The 5,197-nt window shown below is 32.0% G+C and overlaps 1 protein-coding gene across 2 annotated transcripts in view; it reads left to right on the top strand.

Moving 5' to 3' along the window:
• The window catches only part of LOC100158841 (leucine zipper putative tumor suppressor 2 homolog), a 51,331-nt gene that overhangs the window by 670 nt on the left and 45,464 nt on the right, over positions 1-5,197 (top strand). The window contains exon 1 of one of the 2 annotated variants that reach the window (XM_001947966.5): positions 2,278-2,550. The exons of the other annotated variant lie outside the window; for it this stretch is intronic. The gene's annotated coding sequence lies outside the window, so the exon portion shown is untranslated. Of the gene's footprint in view, positions 1-2,277; positions 2,551-5,197 lie in introns of those variants that run through there. 2 annotated transcript variants of the gene reach the window in all.

Below are 5,197 nucleotides of genomic sequence, written 5' to 3'. Positions count from 1 at the left end.
CGTTCGTTTCGTATAGGTAATGTCTTTCGATGTCCATCGTACATCTCCTTGGCATAGGTATAATATGCATTATATTATGTTCCCTTGTATAATTGTATCTATAATACATTAATGTAATAAAGATAATAATTATTATCCATACATTTATTACCTATGTGTGGCAGTGGCCTGTATGTGTAATAGTATATTCAAACATATTAGCGTTGTTTTGCACTAAAATCCCAATATTTAATGAGCCACAATGATAACACGGACAAGTGCAACATTTGTACATCCGAAGGCCAACTCGGACTCTAACTTGTACCTAATATGATATTATCATATTTATATATTTAATGTATGAAAATGAATGTTTCTTTGTTTATTTGTCCTCTATATAGTATATATAGACTCAAAAATTACTGGACCGTTTTCAATAAAAATCATATCAATGGATTTCTTGAGATTCGAAAGGTATTTAATAGCTTATTTTTTGTTTATTTAAATAGTTGGCATTCGTTATAGACTGTATTACTATTATAATCAGTAGAAATATGGTTTATACATTTTTTTAAAAATATATTTATAAAAAAAAAAAAACAAATAAGAATATAAGATCAAATATTTATGAACACAATTACAATGATTACGTGTATGATTTAGAATCATGATTTACTTTATTAATTCTGGAATAATTTTTGATGTAGGTAAACACAGATACTAATTTTATCGATGTTTGATTTAGTCGCATTTCAAGTACTCGTAGTAGGTATCTGTAAGCAAAACGGATTGCGATTGAATTTAGATTAATTTTAACCCGCGTGAGGACGGATAGTACAGCTGCCACCTAATTTATTATAATTTGTAACAAGTTGTCACTTGTAACAACCATAAGAGCTGCTATAATATATTAAATTAAAAGAAACAAAAAGGTGGGCAAGTGGGTGTCGCTCTACTGTACACTAGGTTACAAGTGGGTCACTGTAATGTCCGTAGACAGCTGATCAATATAAGTAACAATATTTTCAAAATTATATGGTGTATAGATATTCAGTCATTTGTTTACACCAAAAACCAAAATCAATTCTGAGTGGGGCGATGAATGTATTGATTTTATAACGATGTGTTTTTTTCTGTCGGTCTTCATCTTTTGGGGCAGTAAAATGATTCGATTATCAACTTTGGGGGTGGCCTATGGAATCGAAATTAATCTAGTTAGGACTAGTATGGTTAATGGTTGGTTAAAAGTAAAAATTCAGAATACTTTTCAAAATAACCAAAAAAAAAAAATTAAGGAGAAACTGTATTTTGTATGCAAAACCAGCATTCGATGTTTTGACAATATCAATGTAGTTTTTGATGTTACTCAGAAAGAGCTTAAGCTTGGACATTTCATTCAATATATCTATCGGTTACAATATGGAAGTGACATTGTTACAACTAACAACCACTTTTCGCGCCTATAGCATAGTGAGCAGTGCGACGACATTCCAGCCAAACGAGTCACGTACGACCTGTAAACTTGAGAGTTTATTACGTAAATTTCTCCAGCACCACTCAATTGAAATATTTAGCACTTGATTCAAATGAATTTGAATGATCGTTTTCGAAATTTGTACGGTATCGGTTTACCAGAAAAATTAAATTTTCTAAATGAGAGAAGGAACATTTTTTTCTTGCGAGTATTTAGCGTAAAATTCGCTATTTTAATTTGCATAGAAAAATTGGCAAAAAAAGTTGTTTTTTGCGTGGGTGTGGTTAGATAAGCATTTCTCCAAAGAAATGAAACTATATTGTTCAATAATTATATAAAAACTATAAAATTATTGTATTTTATATTTTTATACTAAGAGTTTGTTTTTTTGCTTGTGAAAATCATCCATGTAAGTGGTGGTAAACGTATAGGACACATGCGTACCAAAGATGGCATGTTGGCCAATAATTTAACGGCACAAAAATAATAATCATTCTAGACAAATTCTTACTTATAATTTTAATAATTTTATTTTTCAATATAATATTACATTTTTAACTAAGTTTCCTACCCCATTATTGTAAATAGAATAGTATAGGATAACATTCTGAAATTATGGTAGCTTAATAATAATATTACGAATACGATAAGGTTTGTGAGTTGTTTTGTTTATGTCGAGGACAATAATTTGCGGCGGCAGTGACCCACACGAGAATAACAGCTGTTGACTGGGAGGAACGCACGCGCCAGCGCGCGTGCGCATCAGTCGAACCGGTCACCCCGCGCAAAGTGCCGTCACCAAAGATCAACACGGGCGCACGAACCGCAGTAGTGGCGCGGTTAGTCGAGTACGGGGTACTCAAGTAGTCGACGTTGGCCGCCACCAGCGACGTAATCGAATCGGTTTTTCACGCGTGCACGCTCGACTCCGCCACCCCCGCAAGTGGCTCGCATACTATAGTACGGTCATTTTTCCGATTTCCTAATCGTACATTTTCTTCCGCTGTTTTTTCAACTTACGAAACCACGAGTGACGAGTACGAGAATCGTAGTCGTATTCTTATCGGCAGGGATTAGTAGTTAATAATATTATTTAAGTAAGTAAAATTATGTTTACGTTTGGTATTATTATTATTATTATTATTATTATTATTATTATTATTATTATTATTGTGAATTATATTTTTGATGCTGAACACATACCCCTGCGTGCATCAAGCTCTGCATGTCAGAGGAAAACTAATCGTCCCCTCAATAATCTCTATTTTTGGTTTTCTAACGGTTTTTTTAGTTTTGTGCATTATCATATCGATTGACCAATCTACTATAATACTACTACAGTATAATACAGTATGTTAAAATGTTTTGTATATCTTCTAGTAGATTAGATCTTATGTACATACTTAATACCTATTATAGTATAAATGCATAATATTATGGGTTACCCGAGAGAGCCACTGGTGGAAGACTAGCACGCGTGCAGTACAAGCTGGTTTTATATTTTTTTTACGTGGAACTGACGAGTGTTATCGAGGAAAAACGGGCACCCGCTTAAGATCCGGGTAAACGATTGTAAACATGCCAAGACACCGGGATTTATGTGCGGTTAAAATTTTCTCCAATAGCAATAAAAATAATTTAAACACGTGCATTAAATAATATTTTAATTATATATACATGTATTTTTTTTTAATATACGACTACTTTGAGCCTATAACAAATATTATATTTCTCTATGATCGATTATTCGTCAAACCACGTAAAATTGGTGAATTTAAAAGGATTTTGATGTGTAGTAGGTACGCCTGTTTTAAAATCAAATTCAATTAGGATTTATGCGTTTCTCACAAATAATCTATATTATTTTCGTTTATTAAACATTTTAGACACATTTATCATGTTCAAAACGTTCCCTTTAACCTTTATTAAACACCCTCAAAAATAATAATCTTATATCCAACCGTTTTTATTAGTATCTTAAAATCGATGATGAAATTATTTTTAATTTCAATACTCAACAATATAGTCAATGTCTTACTAACTTAAAATATAGGTAACATTAAGTAGAAAATTATATGATACAAATGGTCATTAATATTAACAGTCAATATTTAAATATACTTTATCCACAAAAATATATAATAATATATTTGTGTAGTTAAAACAAATATTCATTAAATTAACAAAACCTCGGAAATATCAATAAATTCTAAAGTTCAATTAAATAAGTGGAAAAAATGCTAGTATATTATAGGTACCTATATATCAATTAATTTACAAATAATTTACTTTCATCATCATAAATCCATCATATTATGCATTAATAGATCTTAATTTATGTTTGTAATTTACATTAGTATATATATATATATATATTATATTGGCTATTAGAGTTGAATTATTTGTATGTAAAAAATACACACAATATTGAAACATTTTAAATGTTCTATTTAAAAATTCTCAATATTTGCGTACTATACATTTATTCTTACTTATGTAATTTATATATTAATAATGTACTGTATAGTTCTACCTTATATATAATTTTTTTCTTCCACTTCAATAGTTACTAGTTACGTATAGATACAGAAATGTCGATCTACCGAAATTCCGGAACCTAATTTACCAAATTGGAAACGAGTCAATTACAATTTTAAGATTTATGTAAAAATGAAACAATTCGAACCCTCTCGTTAATGTCGTTGCTTCGAATAACTGGTTTCGAAATTTAAAACTATTGACGGTGATCGATTATGATTAATATTATTTGCGGTCGGGTATAAATTGTCCAAATCTGAATTCAGAAATCGAGACGATATAGCTCGTTACAATTTACAAGTACTATTATACCTATTGATCTCGGCGTGTTAAATAAATAATTGTTCGGTATTCTATCAACAGTCATTACTATGTCGGTGTTAAGTGTTGTCAGATGATTATTTTTATTATTTTCGGACACTAATAATCGTGAATACAGCCTTAGATTAGTGATTAGTTAGGCTGATTTGGCTAGTGGATGGTTTGTGGTTCGATTTTTAGTAAGATGTAGAGCGGAAACTCTATGGGTACCTATATTAATCCACTTGCGGAGAAACCACCGCTGGGTGGGTCATTGATGATGTTCTTGAGGACATGTCTAGAAACTCAATACGATATAATACATTTTATTATAATAAAATCTGTGTGCGCGCGCGCGCGGGCGCGTGTGTGTGTGTATAGTTATAAAGGATTTATCCCCTTGTAGATGTCCTATCGAGTGGGGGAAAGCGCGCGTGTACTGGGTCATACTTGTACTTTTGGGTGACCGGTTTTGCCGGCAACATTAACATAATGGAGAGATGAAATGAACGGAATTGTGCAGTCCCGATGGAATGACATTTGGCTGCTGAAAATACTGGTTTGCAAACGAGGCACCGGTCCTCCCGTTTTGGAAGTCCGGCGGACACATTAACGTGTATATAACACATATAAAACGGCCGCATAAAAAAATATGTATTTTTTTATAAATCTTTATATTCCAGTAGGATGTCCAGTAGAAACAAACACATAAACATATACTTACGGTTTGACCTTTCGAGGCCACCGATGCCGTCGCCGTCTTCTAATCACATAAGATACGCATCGGAGATTCGAGGGTAGTCAAGATATAGTTATTTAAAAATATGTATTCCCGCAAAACCTCTTATTTCTCACTATTGTTGACATCGTAACCAATAACTTATATATTATGCGCCACTGTGTAAA

The sequence above is a fragment of the Acyrthosiphon pisum genome, chromosome A3, assembly GCF_005508785.2.
Source record: "Acyrthosiphon pisum isolate AL4f chromosome A3, pea_aphid_22Mar2018_4r6ur, whole genome shotgun sequence".
NCBI lineage: Eukaryota > Metazoa > Arthropoda > Insecta > Hemiptera > Aphididae > Acyrthosiphon > Acyrthosiphon pisum.
Note: the sequence above shows the minus strand (reverse complement) of the source record. Positions and strands in the feature narration are given on the sequence as shown.